Source organism: Bacillus rossius, chromosome 13 (assembly GCF_032445375.1).
Source record: "Bacillus rossius redtenbacheri isolate Brsri chromosome 13, Brsri_v3, whole genome shotgun sequence".
In the NCBI taxonomy this organism is placed as follows: domain Eukaryota; kingdom Metazoa; phylum Arthropoda; class Insecta; order Phasmatodea; family Bacillidae; genus Bacillus; species Bacillus rossius.
The window spans coordinates 47,959,703-47,977,731 of NC_086340.1; the positions used below are offsets into that span (position 1 = coordinate 47,959,703).

The 18,029-nt window shown below is 37.7% G+C and overlaps 1 protein-coding gene across 1 annotated transcript in view; it reads right to left on the bottom strand.

Annotated features, from left to right (window-relative positions):
• LOC134538544 (proton-coupled amino acid transporter-like protein pathetic) overlaps positions 1-13,048 on the bottom strand; it is a 101,222-nt gene extending 88,174 nt beyond the window's left edge. Inside the window, exon 1 of the mRNA XM_063379959.1 lies at positions 12,833-13,048. The gene's annotated coding sequence lies outside the window, so the exon portion shown is untranslated. The remainder of the gene's footprint in view (positions 1-12,832) is intronic.
• Between the last annotated feature and the right edge of the window lie 4,981 nt (positions 13,049-18,029).

Sequence of the window (18,029 nt, forward strand, 5' to 3'; positions counted from 1 at the left end):
CGGGCAGTCGGGCAGTCGGGCAGTCGGGCAGTCGGGCAGTCGGGCAGTCGGGCAGTCGGGCAGTCGGGCAGTCGGGCAGTCGGGCAGTCGGGCAGTCGGGCAGTCGGGCAGTCGGGCAGTCGGGCAGTCGGGCAGTCGGGCAGTCGGGCAGTCGGGCAGTCGGGCAGTCGGGCAGTCGGGCAGTCGGGCAGTCGGGCAGTCGGGCAGTCGGGCAGTCGGGCAGTCGGGCAGTCGGGCAGTCGGGCAGTCGGGCAGTCGGGCAGTCGGGCAGTCGGGCAGTCGGGCAGTCGGGCAGTCGGGCAGTCGGGCAGTCGGGCAGTCGGGCAGTCGGGCAGTCGGGCAGTCGGGCAGTCGGGCAGTCGGGCAGTCGGGCAGTCGGGCAGTCGGGCAGTCGGGCAGTCGGGCAGTCGGGCAGTCGGGCAGTCGGGCAGTCGGGCAGTCGGGCAGTCGGGCAGTCGGGCAGTCGGGCAGTCGGGCAGTCGGGCAGTCGGGCAGTCGGGCAGTCGGGCAGTCGGGCAGTCGGGCAGTCGGGCAGTCGGGCAGTCGGGCAGTCGGGCAGTCGGGCAGTCATGCTGGATGCGACAGCACTCCCCACAGCCAGGAGTGCAAGTTTAACATCTAACATGTGTGGTAACTTTACAGAATTAACATATAAGTAATGTTTAACAAGATGTATAGAATTTAATATAAATTCTTGCCGAAAATCATGTCAAAAGCCAGGGTTTTATCAGAGTCATTAATAATAGTTTAAAATTTCTTGTTTTTCGTGCTGCTAATTGCTATCTGTTCTTGTTGGTGGCAAGCAACGTATACGATTCCGGCAGCGAATTCTAGCAGCGGACGCAGAAAGTATGTGTGTGATATGCATCCAGAAATTTTTAGGTTTTTGAAGAGAAACTAATTGATTAATTATTTGATTTATCATGCTCTGAGTTCTTTAAAAGGATTCTTAGTTAAACTTCGTGCTAGAGTTTCGTATTTTACGTTTATTTGCAACATGAACAACATAACACATGAGCTTGCTCATTACCGAGGTTAAATATCCACACGTCACTGGCGAGTACTACAATATTACATCTTTTTTTAAAAATTAATTGTACCAAATGGGTTTGAACCGGTACTTCTGCAATCTATTGTAGATGCAACAAATATATTTTTAATATTTATAAAAAAAATTATTTGAATACCTAACTTCTTTAAGGTGTCAAATTGTATGTAAGTAAGCTTCTTTGTGGACATAACCAGCCACTGTCTTTTTTTTAAAAGCAAATTATCTCTCTAAATGGAAATATTGATTCATTTTGAGGACTAATGTATCAATTTTGGAGACTTTTGAATGTGACTATATTTGGATATGGTGGCCGACACCGACGATCTAAGCTACTGTCCGACACCCCGACACCCCGGACTGCTGAAGGACAGGAGAAAGCACGTGGATTGCACGGAGCGCGGGAACATGCGAGCACAGACAAGTCTGTGCCAGCCCGACTGGAGCACAGCATCGACACTGGCGGTGTTATCTCAGCAGGAGGCAGCTGTAGCCTGGCAGTCGGAACTCGGCTGAAGGAGGCTGAAGGGCGCGCCCAGTGGCCACACTTCATTGTTACGAAGCTCCGAAGCTGATAGCACTGTGCGCAGTGTGAGACGGGAAGTTAATACTACCATATTTATCAGATAAATAATACAAACATGTAAAAAACTTTGGATCTAATCCCCCAAAATTGTTTGGATACATTTGCAATCAACATTCAGGATTATCTCTAATAAAACACCTAGGTATATTCTCTCATTGTATCTTAATTTTTGGCATTGTTCAAAAAGTATTCTTCATGTTTTCACATTAACTGTTAAAATAAATTTGTTTGTCTATTGTTTTAAGTAAATTAATTATTTTGCAGTGTGCTATAATTTTTTTTTTCGTTTCTGCAGTGTTTAAAACCAAGAATTAAATTTAAATAAAATACTTGTTTATACAATTATTGAGATTCTTTAATTTCCTAAAATTTGGAAATCCACACTTTAAAAATATAATTTTTTCATTGAAAATAATTTTTTTTTTGCAATGTTTGTGTAGTTGACAGCAATACTTATTTATTTATTTATTTTTTTTGGTTGCGGGATTTGGCTTTAAAACACTCTTCAGATGTAAATATTGCTTCATAGAATACAATAGTATATATTTTTTATTATGCTTGTCCGTACAATATGAGTCAAATCAATTCGTATATTTACCTTTGTTTAAGTTTCAGAATTATTCGGCTGTTGTTACGTCAAGGTTTTGGCCGTCTTGCGCGGTGAAGGTTAAGTTTAGGCCTTAAGGAATATTTCCTCTGTCTCAGGTCGCGACTCTGCAAGCCGTTTTAGTCTTGACCTGCTAGATCTTTGAATACAGTATCTGCCTTAAGATCCTTAAAACTGATATTAGGTGTTTTTTTTTTGTGAAGGCGTTAAACATTTAAAAATAATTAACACAAAAGGTGAAAATCAATATGTCTTAAAAAAATTACAAACTCTTCTATAAAAAAACTTGTATTGTGTATGAAAATATCGCATAGAAAGAAGTTCAGGTGGTTGAAATGTTAAATATATAAGTAAACATTATTTATATTTTTACTAATGTAACGAAAAATTATGTTTTCCCGGATGCCTGCAAAAATTAACAAGTGGAAATGATAGTATTTGATTTCCAATAGTATTTGATTTCCACAGACACATCTATATTTCACTTGTTTACTGGTTTACTTCGAAAGGCTAATATCAATCTATAGTTTTAAGCCAGAATAATCATGTTAATACAATTGTATTAATTTGTCAGCGATTTCTGTTTGCTTTCAGTAAAGCGTTAAACAAATTGAATAATAGGCTGCTAATTTTATCGGACATTTGATATATCTCTCTTGATCAATTGGTGAAGTTTCTAGGCTTCTGTGACTTAACACACAATAGGAGCCTAGTGGTTTTATTGATGTCGGTATCATTGCCAAGAAGTTATCAATGTTATGAACGAAAGTCCATGGATCCAACTTTAATGCCTGTGTTAATAAAGGTGAAGTATTATCTTGTGAAATGTAAGGCTTAAGAAATGAGATAGCAGACTATCGATCTGTTACGGGAAAGGCATGAGAGGCAAAGATCCCCAGATGTCGACATCGTTGTTGTTCCGTGTTGCAGTCATTGCTGGCCACGTGAGAGCGATGTGCTAAGCGATAATGAACCATAGTGCCATATTCAAAGATACGGAGGCCTGTATGTCATATTTCCTTGCCTTTGAAAACAATAACTATCAATACCATAAGCTTATTCTCTAAATAGTTTTATGAACACGATAAACAACACGATATGATATTTGGTAGATGAATATAGTTTACATGTATTGTGAAAATATCCTTAAAGAAGAAGCTAATGCACGTAAAACTGACTTCATGGAATTACCAAAATAAAAATTTTCTCTTTTGTGTAACAGTTTGGTTGGTTTTAAACCGACTTTATATTTAAGAATAACAAGCACTTTTATGGACATACAAGGATAAATTCAATGTTTAATTATTTAACTTCCATATCAAGAACTAGCGGAGTCACTTGCTTCATTTAAATACACAAACGTGTACTCAACGTATTCAGATAAGCACTTTAATAATGAAACAATTGATATTTTATAATGCATTTATTGAGTACTCTTTTAAAAATTATTACAATTAATGAACGGACATAAGTAAAATCTTTTGGTCCAAAAATTGTGCACTTATTTAAGCTTTCATTATGTAATCAAATAATCAATTTATTTTTTTTTTAAATATATAGTTACCAAAAATTTTCTAAATATGGCCACATCAACTTTACAAAAGTAAAACGTTTTTACAGAACAATTAATTTACATATAATAATATATCAGCAATCAGAACAGTTTTATAAGTTTTATTAGACATATGTTTAAGTATTAAATAAATATTTTAAAAATATGAATATACATATTAATGGCACTCTTTTATGTTTTCGAACTATGCCCGTTATAAAATGCCATGTATATAACATTATTGAACATGTATTGTTACGCACGCAGGAGACAAGACTGCGGCGTGGCCAGGTTCGTGGCGAGCTGGCGCCACGGCCACTGACGTCACGCGACCTTCATTGACGTGAGTCATGCCACACTTGCATGGGTCCTCGCTACCCCTCCCCCTCCGCTACCCGCGCATCGTCCCGCCTCGGGGTATTGTCACATTTTGGCGGCCTGGGAATTCTGCGAGTTTCCCGAGGCCGCCGCGTGGAGTGGCGTGGATAATCGTCGCTGTTCTGGTTGTTTCGGGCGTCGGCTCACAGCTACTCTCGTCGGTTCGAGAAAGACGGCCGGCGGGTACAAAAGCGTCGTTGCCAGCCTCCGCGGCAGTTCCGAGAGTTGGGAGAGTGCCGCGAGTGAAGGGAAGTGTGACATCGGCGAAGAGGGCGAGAGACCCCCTCTAGAGTGGCTCGACGCGGAGTGGCTGGATCGAGAGAGTGCGACTGAGTGGCGCGAGACTGTGTGTGTGGACAGGCGCGAGGTAAGGGGCGAACCACTGTAGAGCCTGGCTCCAGTGAGGAGTGCGGACTGCGGAACTGGACAGACATTGAGCGACTTGTGAACAGACATTTTTAGTACGATTATTTATTAGTAATTAATGCAATTGTATGAAACTTAATTGGGTTATTTCTTACGAAGCCAGTTCTCCCCACATCACATATTTATTTTGGATTGCTTGCTGCTTAGACAGACAGACAGAGAGAGAGAGAGAAATAGATAGATAGATAGATAGATAGATAGATAGATAGATAGATAGATAGATAGATAGATAGAGAGCGCGATGTATTGTAGTAATGTCGCTGGTCAGAACAAGCACTGACACAGTGTTTGTCTAATGTGTTCAACGTGATTCTTTTTAAACTCTTGTCTTGAGATTCACCACAGCGATTAAATTCACTGTTTAACTATTTTATGTAGTAAAATTTTGGTGAGTAACGTTTTACAAAATATGGTTTTCAATTTTTCCATTAAATAAATTTGTAAAGATAACATCGGGTGTGTTTTAAAACCTTTCAAATATAATTCAACTTGGAGAGGTAAAAAGTGAATAATATAAGTATTATATATTAAATGGTAATAATGCAGTAATATTAATGTATCTACATTAGGTTAGTGTCCCCAGTGGCTCAGGACCAACACGACCTGTCCCAAGCCTGTGAATACTGAGTCGGTATGCTAGCACACTACCTGTGACGTGAAGATACAGATTCAGTTCAAATTCAAGTCCACGGTTGTCAAAAACATTTTAAAGTCCGCCAAAAGAATTGTTTGAAAATTCATTTCTTTTTCAGTACTTCATGAGTCATTTTAGAGGGAATGAAGTCTGTCTTCTGATCGTACGTATTTTGTGGAAATATAATGTTTGAAGGGTTACAATTTTTATATTTCCTTTTATTTGTTTTAGGAAAAAAACAACTAAATAATATAAAGTCACTTGCTAGCTCTTATTACATCAATTTCTTCCTTTTCCCAAATTTGGCTGTTGTAATCAAGTTTCAAACATTAGCCTTTTATTGTGTGAACTGACGAACGTACACCTTATCAGCTAGATTCTTTTGTGAAAAAAATTGCTGCTTTCTTTATATTTTAGTGTTACGTCAAAAAATATATATATTATATGTCATTTTTATTCAGAGGATTAAAAATTTAAACGGGAATTAAAAATATGATTATCCCCAGTGCTGGATTGGAGCAACAGTAATAAAGATATGAAGGTGTGGACAAAGACGTGGCTGTGTTCCCGCACAGCCGTCCAGCCAGGCTGGAGCTCGCGATATACAGGCTGCTCGAGGTACACCAAGTGGGACACTTTTTTTTTTCACGCAATTGTTAAAGGCGCATAAGTTGTCGTCTAAAAATGGGTTTTGTATGTAATTTTGATCTTCTTGTGTTCCCCACAAATTCACTGTCACTTCACTTCACTGCGGTATATCCTTCATCCACCTCTGTAGTAGGCTATTCATGTCGGCGAGACGTTATGAATATAAATCATAATTTATTAATTCCATGAATCGTGCCCAGCCCCCGTCTCGGGCCTCGGATCTCCCGTGCGACGCTGCTACAGGATTCATGCAGCACGCGGCGTTATAGCGTCTGCATCGACCACTTTCACTCTGCCATGCCCATCTGCCTAGTCATTAGTATATGTTCAGATGATAGATATCACTTTTTAACTCCCATACAGTATTTCAGCTCACCACACAGAAAATATGGTTACAATATAAGTATATAAATATTCTCCTTGGCGTAACAAGGCAGATATTTTATTTTATTTTTCTACTCGCACATTGTTTAGACAGAGAGAAAGAGAGATATTTTAAGGTAATTCCCCTGCCCACCGCACGACGGTGCCACCAGCTTGAGGCGATTACATCGCCATCTCGTGGCGGGCGGTCCTACTAGCGTTCTGAAGTGCAAGTGGTGACTTCTATAAGTATTATATATATATATTTAATGCTACTGGTGTGTTTCAATTAAAGTGATTCTTGTTCGCCGATGTGATACACAGTTAAATGCATTTTGTTTGCTGGTATGATTCAAGGCATGGTTATACTTGGCCACACTTTTAATAAACAGTGAGGTGTTTTTTTTTCTTCTGGTGTGACACAAACTAAAGTAATTCTTGGCACTAATTTCTTCTTGTCGCTGGTATTGTACACAATTAACTACTTCTTTTCGCTTGTGTGATACACAGTGACTTGCTTTTGGGCTGCTAGTGCTATAATAAATGAAGTGCTATTTTTTTTCCAGTGATTCACAGATAAGTTTAATAGTATAGGGTTTGAATTGAGGGCTAAGCGAGTAGCATTTCACATTTTATAACCACGCTAGAATTTGAATTGTCAAAGTATTTGTTCCTTAAGACTTCAGAACTATCATTTCTTTTTCAAGTTTGGTTATTTTTGTTGTTCTTCTTCGAATGCAAGATCAGGTTCCTGCGATAGTGACAATCCACTTCTCTTTGACTTGTCCGGTCCTTGAAGACGAGCATGAGTTGACTTCTGCGCGGGTGAGAAGTCACAATACAAGCATCTGCAGTCAGGTCCTGTCAGGCTGACGCGCGGAGTGAAGACGCGCTAATTGCTCGCTTCGTCGCCACTGCCTTGGTGCAAGGGGGGGGGGGGGGGGGGGGTCGTGAGAAGGTCGAGCGACACGTGATTGTACTGCAGCGCATCACCACGTCTGTGAAGTCCTCGTAGTTGCTCAAACAAGGGGGACGGAAGGAACGCAATTTTTTAATTTGGGACTTGGTTTGGACTTGTTAGGAGGTCAACATACTAAAGTCCCCTCTCCTTATGATGAGCGGGGGGCAGGGAGACACGTAGAAGGTCCCTTTATTCGTCTTTTCGCTTTTATCTAGAAAACTATGCGCCCTTGCGAAAATACCACTCTATACAAAATTAAAGCTGACAAAATGTTACACAACATTGATTCTATTTACTTTATCGCTATCTCACATATTTTCCGAGATATCTGCGCTCGAAAGTCACTAGTTTGGAAAAATAAGATATTTGTCCTCTCATTTCTGTCTTATTTGACTACCTAACTTTTTATTTTTTCGTCCTATTAATAAGTCATAAAAATGAAATTGTAGTGCATACAAGTTCCTTGAAGAACATATACTTTACCATCCTATCTTTAACAGTTCAAAAGTTAGAGGAATTTCAACCTTTATGTGTAAAGCTTTTGCAGAAAAATTTAACTTCTATATTTTTCGTTACTCCAAAGCTCTAACTCTGTATAAACACAATGCATATATATTTATATGTACCATTCCGATCCTGGAGCATGGAAACATATCCTTGTTTACCTCAAAGTCAGCATATTAACTGGATATTAAAGTCATCGTCGGGCGTCAGACTGCAAGACAGCTCAATGCAGGAGTGAGCCGCTCCGTATTCGATAACTGTCAAATGCGTACTGTAAAAATATTTTTAAGCAGTGAAAAATACCTGTGTGTTGATGTGAACATGGAAATGAAACGTAATATTTCTTCTCGCATATCAAATGTACTAGCTGAAGTACTCGGCGTTGCCCGGGCTAAACACATCAGAATATAAGGAACGGCACTACCGAGTTTCAAATTTATATGACATACACTTTAATACTGGAAATTTTTGATTTTAAAGTCTTAAACGAATTATTAGGTTCAATCAGTATGTACATTCAGTACATGGGTTCGCGGTGCACCCCTCAGGTCTCCATCTGGGTACAAGAGCAGCCACTGTACACGCTCAGGAAGCCACCACTTCCCAGCTGAGTACACAACATAATAGACTATCTCAGCTTGCTGGCACCCTGATTCCCTGGCATTAAATTAACATCACTTACAGCAACGCTTGCATTACACGCTCTCACATGTCGAGGTAACACAAATTAAATTTGTTGTGACATTCAGGCAGCTGTGCAAAACAGTATAACAAAGCCTGCTACTAGTCATACACCGTTGTTAACACTGGCACCACTGGTGATTTACAGGCTCTCTTTTGGTTGGTATTGTACCGTCCTATAATGTTTCCTTTAACAATGTCCTACAAAGTATAGCCGTTTTCTCGGTGGATTTGAACAACTTTGCAAGGACCTCAATATAACAGGAACAGCTTTCTCATAACATTTTCCTACTTCTGGCTTGTAGCAGCTGTGCGGTGCAAGACAAGGTCTCCGACCTTGAACTGGTGTTTCTTACGTTTCGCCTCGTGTTCCTTCCTGTTCTTCGCTTCCAGCACATGCTTCTAGTTTATCGACTGTTATCTTTCTTCCCTGCTGGGTGGATTCTCAACTCCTGTATCGGCACACGTCGGGAGGTATTGATATGGTATCGTGAACTGTTCTAGTTCTGGCGCCGGCTGTTCGGCTGCGCAGGCCAAGCGACGCCTGTCGGCCTGTTGCTGGCAGTGGGCTGCAGGTGGAGGAGTGCTGAGTCGTGGGCTTGGTGGGTGGTCTCGGCTGGTGCTGGGGTTCATGTTGTTGTCCAAGCTGGCAGGCCGTTGCTCCTGGATCCCTCCTTGCCACCGCTTGTTGTGCCGCGTGCTCTGTCGCTGCTGGTCTGCATCGTGACGGTGCTGCCCCTCCAGGTGTCCCGGGACCTGCCCCACTGCCGCTTGCGTGGACTTGTCTCGCTGGTTCTCCGCCGCGCTGCCATCGCTGGTGCCTTCTGCCCCGAGGTCTTCTCTGGCCGGTCAGCCTGCCGCTCTAGCTGGTCGAACACTAGTACTTGTTCGAGAAATACCTGCCGGTCAGATGCACCTGGTGTCTGTGCTGCAGCCGGGTGACACACGGCGACTAACTCTTCGCCGCCCGTCTCGAGGTCGAGGCACCACGTACCCTCGAGCACAGTCGCTACTTGCCCTCATTGCTGTCAGTCAACTGTTTGTACTTTCGGCCGCGAAATGAACCAGATGTTACACCATCCCTGTGGTGTAATAGGGCCTAAAGCGTGGTGGCGTCACTAAAGTTCGTGAACGACGAACCTTTCCAATGTGGCCCACCTGATGCTGTCTCTGGGCCATACACGGATGGAGGGTGAGCTGCGCGGTAATTCATATCACAATTGTCCGTCGTGGTTCCGCGGGCCGCTAGGAGCTCCTGCAGGCAGCTGCGCCGGGTCGAGCCGTCATTACCTATCATTCCTGTTGCCAGGCGCCCGCAAGCCTCGGCCAATCACGAGGCACCATCCAACAAATCAAGAGGAAACGGAATGTAACGAATAGAAATGTCAATAAAATAACTAATTAAACAAACATTTCAGCGGCAATGTCTCTTAGCAGTCTTTAAATTACGTTTGATATCAAAACACAGTTTGTAAACAAACCTTCTGTGATGTCAACAAAGCACTTTATGACGTTTGGTCGCCATACTACAGTGATTGAAAAGTAAACAAAACAGATACGCACAGTTTCACTGTCATATTACTATATGCCATGTTTCAGCGAGCGTAGTATGGGCACGGACAGTCGCCGATACTGAGTCCCGACATTTTCAAGAACAAGACCGCGTTATTGGTTTTTGACGTTTCCAAACAGGACGATCAATTCAAATCAAACATCAACGACTGTAGAATCGAGATATCAACGAGCTTTTTGTCTAATACTACGCGATCGGCTTGCAGTGTACAATTCCTGAGTAAAGCTTGTGGAAATTCTCTCATAAATACAGATGCGTTTTACGAGATTAATTAAGTTACGGCCCAGCATTGCTAGCGTCAAGTTGTACTGCAACCTTCAAGATTTCCAAAGCCAAAACGGATTGGTCCTAAAATATATTACCGTCACCCCTGACGTCAGGACTTAAAACCGCACCTTCCTGCCTCCGTATCCTTGGAAGTTACTGGACGAAAAAAGTAAACGCTTAAATGAATGGCAATGCAAATATTTCTATGTCCTGGAGTGGGACGGAGCTAAAATTCCATACCACCAAGTCGAAACACTCCTGAAGATTTATTATGGCAAAACAAAATAATTTACGTTCCTGGACCTGAGCAGGAGAAATGGCTGAGCAAGTTTTACGATGGAGCCACCGAAATTGTAGTTGTGTAGACCGACTTCGGCTGTCCTTCCATGCTCCAATTTCAGAGAAGTTAAATGAATTGGTATATTTATTTATATCGTTACAGTCATAAAACTATAATAAGAAAATTCGTTATTTAAATTATTTTACGAAATTAATTTTAAATGGCTTATTTTGAGGTGACCAACTTAATCCTGAAAGTGATAAGTAACTTTTTTTAAATTTTACAGCTTTAAAAATATATTATTTTTTATTTTGAATATTTTTCAAAAAGGCTTTGAACTTTTTATGTTAATAAAATTGCTGTTTTAACATTAAGACATAACTATTCTGTTGCACTTCAGTTGGACGCCATGTCCAGACAGGCCCCCTACTAGAAACCCTTTATACCAAGAAAATGATTTATTTTCGATCTTCATTAGAATAATGCCAAACATTTAAAGGCAACTGTATTTTTTGACCCAATATGGCAGTGATTTGATTTTTATTTTATTATATATTTGCTGTCAAAAATCTATAGTTCAATATAAGATTTATGTATACGAGAATTTCTTTTAAATATGCAATAATAAATTTCCTTAAGTTTAATACTATAATTTGGTTGTTGTTGGGCTTAATATTAAACAATTACATATAGCTAAGTCTTAAAAATTTTTGTGTAACCTTATTTAAAAAGTTAATTATTTCACTCAATCAAAAATACTGATTCAATATTTTAATTGATGGCTATGGTTTGCCGAATTATTTATTCTAAAAAAAATTATGTTCAAGGTTTATGTTAAAGAAAACATGTATTATCGTTAGGACCAGTGTTGTCATTGAAAATACATCTGAAATTAGTGGATGTTTAAATAAAAAAAAAACACATATTCAATCTGTAAGAAATATAAAACTTGTTAAAAACTTAACTAAATATACTTTATTTTATACGTAATTCAGTAATGCAATTATCATGGTCCTAACTTTTATTTGATTCCGCATTGAAAATTTGTTAATTAGTATTTGATGATATTTTCATTTTAATGTAGTGAAACGCTTTAATTGTCGTTATTACAAAAGTTTTAAACATGGGAATAAAAATATTTATGTTATAAAATTTCTAAATCTTCTTTTATTTTTCTTTCAAAGGAATTAGCACTTTTTCCGTTTTATTGTGTAATGTTAAAGAAGACCATATATTTAACTAATTTATCCTATATTAAGGGCCTTTTTATTCAAAAGTTTGCAGAGAATCTTGTTCATACATGTGTATTTAAATAACTTAAGCTCATCAGCAATCGGATACGCAGTTGACCCAGAATAGTATGAGAATCACATATTGAACTGAAAAGCATTCGTTTATAAAAAAAAAGTTTGATAGCATTAAAACTGGGATTCTGAACAAGTTTGCGTTCATAATCCTAGATGACTAGGCCTGCATGCAGACGTGTGGGAGCACTGGCGCGGAAAATAATGGGAGAGGATAGGGAGTTAGGTTCATTCTCTGAGCCATTATGTTCTTATATTGTTTGAAGCAAGACACGCTAACCCCACACTGATAATAAAACGTCTTTTGAGTAGTGTCAACAATTTATAGATAACTTTAAGCACATAAGATAAGACCAATGGTCGCAATCTCAGGAGATTAACAATTAACTTACAAAACTTGACTAGAAACATGTCAGCTGCCTTAAAGTTAAAATTTTTATTTTTTTATTTTATTTTTTTCATTGAGGTATTTGTTGTGGTAACTTACAAATATACTTTTAAAGAAAAACTAATTATAACCATCACTTTACGGTTTAAAATTGTAGATGGTTTAGATTTAAAAAAAATTAAAAATTTGAATGCAAAAATATTAACAAAATAATTATAAAAATCATGTAAAGTAAACAAGTCTAAATAAAAAATTACACAAAAAAAAATTATTTTCACGGCGGTATTTTGTCACAAAAACATTATTACAAGATATTTTTAAATGGTAAAAACATAACAAAAACTACACGACATAATTTTAATAAAAAAATATAGCATGTTAACACAAATATACGTTTGTATTTTTTCTATTCGCCCTAACGCTTGCCTGACTTCCCTTAGAGGTCACCAGATCGTGAATAACGACGGCCCTACAGACAGACATTCTCCAAAGAGTAGCTGCGATCATAATAACAAGTCATTTGCAACTGTAGTACTCCCTTTTAGCACTAAGAGACACACATTCCAACAAAGAGAACAAACAAGTAAGAGTGTGAAAGTTGAGAAAAGAAACCCGTCGCGGGTTGTGCTCACCAAGCCAGCAGGTGACGCACTGCTGAATGAAGCCGGCCGCCACGTGCTCGCAGCAGTGAGGCGAGACTGCCGTCCGCGCGGCGCTACATCGCAAACCGTGCGCGCGGCCGGCCAATCAGAGCGCGACTCACGTGACCACGCGGCGGCCTTGTGACGTCACAGCCTCGCCGCGGCTCGGGCGAGTCCTCGTGACGTCACCACGGCCTTTGAATATATATACTGTATAGAAGTCGCCAGCCCAGGTTAAAATTTCTAATACGGTTTTGAGGTAGTTGGTTAATTCACCGCCGCATTCGCCACCATCTCTAGGGCATCGACTTGTGGTGGTCCCTAGCGGACAAGTGTCCAACTCTTCAAACACCCCTTCCCCCTCCTGTTGAACGACCTTGAGCTGCAATGTATGATGGATGAGGGGTGCGGGGAATGACAGCGGGCGACAGCGCTGCGCTCTAACGTGTAAATAACAACTAAGACGATACAGGGCGTTACGGCAGCGCACTGCAGCGGTGAAGTTCCCAAGCTGCTCATCATACGCTTCTGAAAGACGTAGAGTAAATCCTATCCACTCGCGACTTCTATACAGTATATATATATTCAAAGATGAAGCCTAGCCTCAGCTGGGTCAAGCCCCTCCCAAACCTAAATCCTGGATCCGCCACTGCTCGTGTGCTAGCACAACACGCTGCAAGTGCTGCAGGCCTCACCAGTGCAACCAGGCGACCCCCGTGGATACATGAGTGTATGCATATACGTGTCTATATTTATGTGTTTGCATGAATCTAGTCTGTACATTAGATGACACAATGGGGAAAAAAAACTATTGCAAATGGCTTTAATACAAAAACTACGAAACTAAATTTTACGAGTTTGCCAAAATTCAACCTCTGTGAAGATAAATAAAGATAATAAAAATTGAAATCATCCGAAGCTAACCAAACACAAATAAAAAAAATTCTAGGGACCAATAATAAACGCTCAAAAACTACCAACCAGAATTTTATCGATTTGGGAAATTCCAGTTCTTAAGGGGTGAAAAAGAGGTGGATGTGGTTATTAATATTTTTATTTCGAATTTATCAAGCATAATAAAAATAGTAATCCTTAATAAACATACGAAAATTACCAACCACGATTTTTCCATTTCACAAAATTCAAACCCTAAGTTTGGTAACAGGGGTAGGCGTGTTTTAAATACATAAGATTCAACACTTTCAATTTAATTAGAACCATAAATAAGAAAGTTAAAAAAAAAATTGCTTCTAGAGTAACGTATTGGTTATTTTTGGTGTTTATTAAAATTTTGTCTATACATGAGGGTGAAAACGGGGTATGTTTTCATTTATTTTAAACAATTGTATCACAGGAACTAATTATTAAAACGTGAATAAAATTGTAAAAGTTATTATTTTACTAATTTGCAAGAATCCGCCTCTAATGAGTGCAATGGGTTTAAGTTTGTTTAAAGAAAAAAAATTCATAATTCCAAATCTACTACCCAATTAAGAATAAACAAGGTTATAGAATTACGATTTTTTTATTTAGTATTTCTAATTTCATATTTTAAAGGTGTGAAAAGTGAGTACGTGTTTTTATCATAAAAAATTAATAGCTCCATAGAAAAAATGCTTGATGTATGAAAGTTAGCATGAATAACGTTAATAATTAATTACGTAGTGTACTTCTAACATTTTTAGATATTCAACCCTAAACATGCAAAATCTACCAACTATTTTTTACAACTTGGTGAAGTTCTACTGTTTAAAATGTGAAATACTGTAAATATGTTATTAACCATCAAAATTTTTTATCTTCTAATCAAATAAAACTTCATTTAACATATCAGAAATCATAAATAAACATACAAGCTACCTCCCCTTGTTCAATCTTTTCCGAATTATAACTTCAAATTGTTATAAGGTTTAGAGTTCCCCAGTATCATAGTCAACTTACGTCTACTTTCTGTACAATCAAGATAAAAAATGATATTATTTTTAGATTAATAAGCAATTATAATAGATTAGACCTAATAGTAACAAGCTTAACCAATTAGTAAATTATTTTAGTAGCACTTGCAGTCAACTCAATTAACTGTGTATCTTTGTTTGTTGGCATTCTATATTTACTATTATTCTTAGTTCACTAATTTTATGTTTTTTTTTCGAATTTATTAATATATATTTTTTTTGTTTTTTGTTTTGTTTTGTGTCCTTTGTCTGTGGTGTCTCTTGTTTATTGTGTTTGTTTTTTGTACCGTGCACACCCCTGTAATCTCTTCTCAGAGTGTTGGTGTGCATGTCACAATTTATAAATAAATAATTTTTTAAAATAATAAAAAAGTTATTGAATATATTAAATCAGTATTGGAAGATAAATTTAATCTCATTTGAAATATAAGTTTATTGCAAATAATTTTGTGTTCACATATGCAGTCAAAAAAAAAGGAATTAGTTTGGTTTTGGTTTAGTTAAGGAATATTGCAATATTTACTTAGTTTTGAATTTTTACATTGGCATCTGTGTGAGAAAATAGGAGAGCGGTAAAAAATTGGGGATGTTTAGGAAATTTGATGCTATATGTACGCTACCTTACAAGAAAAGATGCGGTTGTATCGACCAGTCTAAATAATGGGTGATATTAGAAATAAGGTGAAATTATTTAAATATTCTAAGAATATATTTAACCATAGTAGATAAAAGTGTTAGTGTAAACGATGATATAAGCTTAGTGAAAATGAAATATTGCGTGTTTAACATTTTTTTAAAGTCTACTTCATTAAATGAAAAAGAGGTAAGTGTGATTTCTTCAAAGTAAAGTATATCCTCGAAAACTAAAAGACAGAAGGTTTAAAATCAGATGATTAATGTTAAAATTTAAAAGGCCTATACATAAACAATTAAAGAATCACTCCTAAAAGATTTTACTGACATTTATTGTGTAAGTATATATATTATGTAAACATTTTTGGAATAATTAATATCATTCTTTTCTTTCAATGGTAAGAATATAGCAATACTGAGAAATTATGCGAGCGAAGTCGTGAGTTATTAGCTAACATATATATATATATATATATATATATATATATATATATATATAGTAATATGTGCGCGTATGTGTGCGCGCTTGCATGCAGTGACGTAAGGAACCCGTCAAGCTAGATAAATGTACAGAGATTAGGACAATACTATTGTCGTGTTTGTCTTGCAAGGTTCACCTAGACGCTACGTTGCGCTGTTTAGACAAACTCGGTTGCCTCGGCTCACCGTGAGCATGTCTGAATGGTGTTCTACACCAGAGTGGGTGAGACGAACTTGGGAATCCAGGCGGAACAGATACACGAATCACTCTGAGCCTGCATGGGGGTGTGAAATGCTAGTATCACAACCCGCGGTCCGCTCAGGATCTGAGTCGCGCTGTATGTAAATCTGGATGAGTTAATAAACTAGAGACGGTGTAGCAAATAAGCCCACATCCACAAGTAGTTTTCAGCTGCATTAGCAGCAGACAAACACGCAAACATGACAAGTGTTGGGTGCGGATCTGAGCCGAGATGTAATTGTGGTTGGCAACGTGACATGTTAGTGCGCATCACATGCAGGGGTGCCCACAAGGGGAGGTAACGACGCAGACTGCGTCATTAAAATTTCAGGGGGGGGGGGGGGGTTAAAAGACGAGATAGATGTATATATTATTTACATAATTATAGCTTCTAGTGTGAAAATACGTTTCTGGTGCTTTATAATTGAAAGGGATCTTGTAAATCAGATTGGCAACCCCGCACTTTCCTCAACAAAAGCAGTTTGGCATCTGTCGGTTCAGGATGGAAATATTACCTGATATGACCAAAATTATTATTAGAAAATCAGTTTTAATTAATGCAAAATGTGATAAAATATAATACTAAAAAGTATAATATTATAAAATAATTGAGTAAATCATTTAGAAAATGGCATAAAATATTTCGGGGGGGGGGGGGGGGGGCGCATCATTAGGTTAGGGGGGGTGAGTCATAGTGTCTGGGGGGGGACACCTCTGAGAAATGCATCACACTTCTTGTAAGAAGTTCCTAAATTGTAGTGACTGTGAAATATACTGGCCGCATCACAAAACCTGCGAGCTAGTCTGGTTGGCATTCCTAACCAGATAGCGGTGAGATGTATAGCACAACCAAGGCCCTGTCGTTGTTCTAAACCAGCGAACTGGCACGCAACTTGCACATTTTCAGCCTGTTCAGATGTGCGTAAGATTTAACATGCTACCTGTCATGCCTAACCGTCAAATTATATTTACTTTTTTTTTATTTTGAAGATATACTTCTTTAGGCGCGTTATGAAAAAATTATGAGAGTGAAATTTTAAGATGCGCGCGCATCACTGTAACACAAAATTAACAATTTGAAGCTGCCCGCTAAATCGCTCATTAAGTCTCGAAAAAAAGATACCAACAAAATAGAAATAGAACCACTATTAGTCGCGCATGTTGGCACGCTCGTCGCCTCTGATCACTGTTTTCATATTTACAATATTTATCCACATGTTTCTAGTTTCTACATTCACAACACGGGTTTTAGTTTCATACAAGTGCGAATTATATATGTGCTAATAAATTATATTCAGTAGTGATTTAAATTGAATATTTTGATTAATATTATTTACTATTCGTAAATATTAGTAAAAAATTGTGCTTATATACTTTTTCAAGTGCTCCAATATAATTGAGGTTAACTATCCGTATGTATTATTTATTGATATAAATTAAAATATTATAATTTAATATAATTAATACTAAATATTATTAAATTATTAATGTTAAATATTTATTATTGGTTATTTAATATTACAAAATGAAGAAATAAATTTAATAAAACATTTAATAAAAACATTGTGATAAAATTAAAATCTAACATCAAATTAAATATTAATTTTCAATATTTATTATTAAATTGAACAAGTAATAAATATTTATAAAAATAAATAAACAAATTTAATGAAAACTTTTTGATAAAAATGAAAAGGGAATATTAAATTAAGAAAATAATAAATATTTAAAAAAATTAATAAACTTAAATTAATTTCTTTATTTTATTATTAAATTTATTTATTTTCTTTTAAATTATTAAATCAATAATAAATATTTAAAATTAAGAATCTTATAATATGTAGTACAAATTATGTCATATATATTTATTATTCTCTAA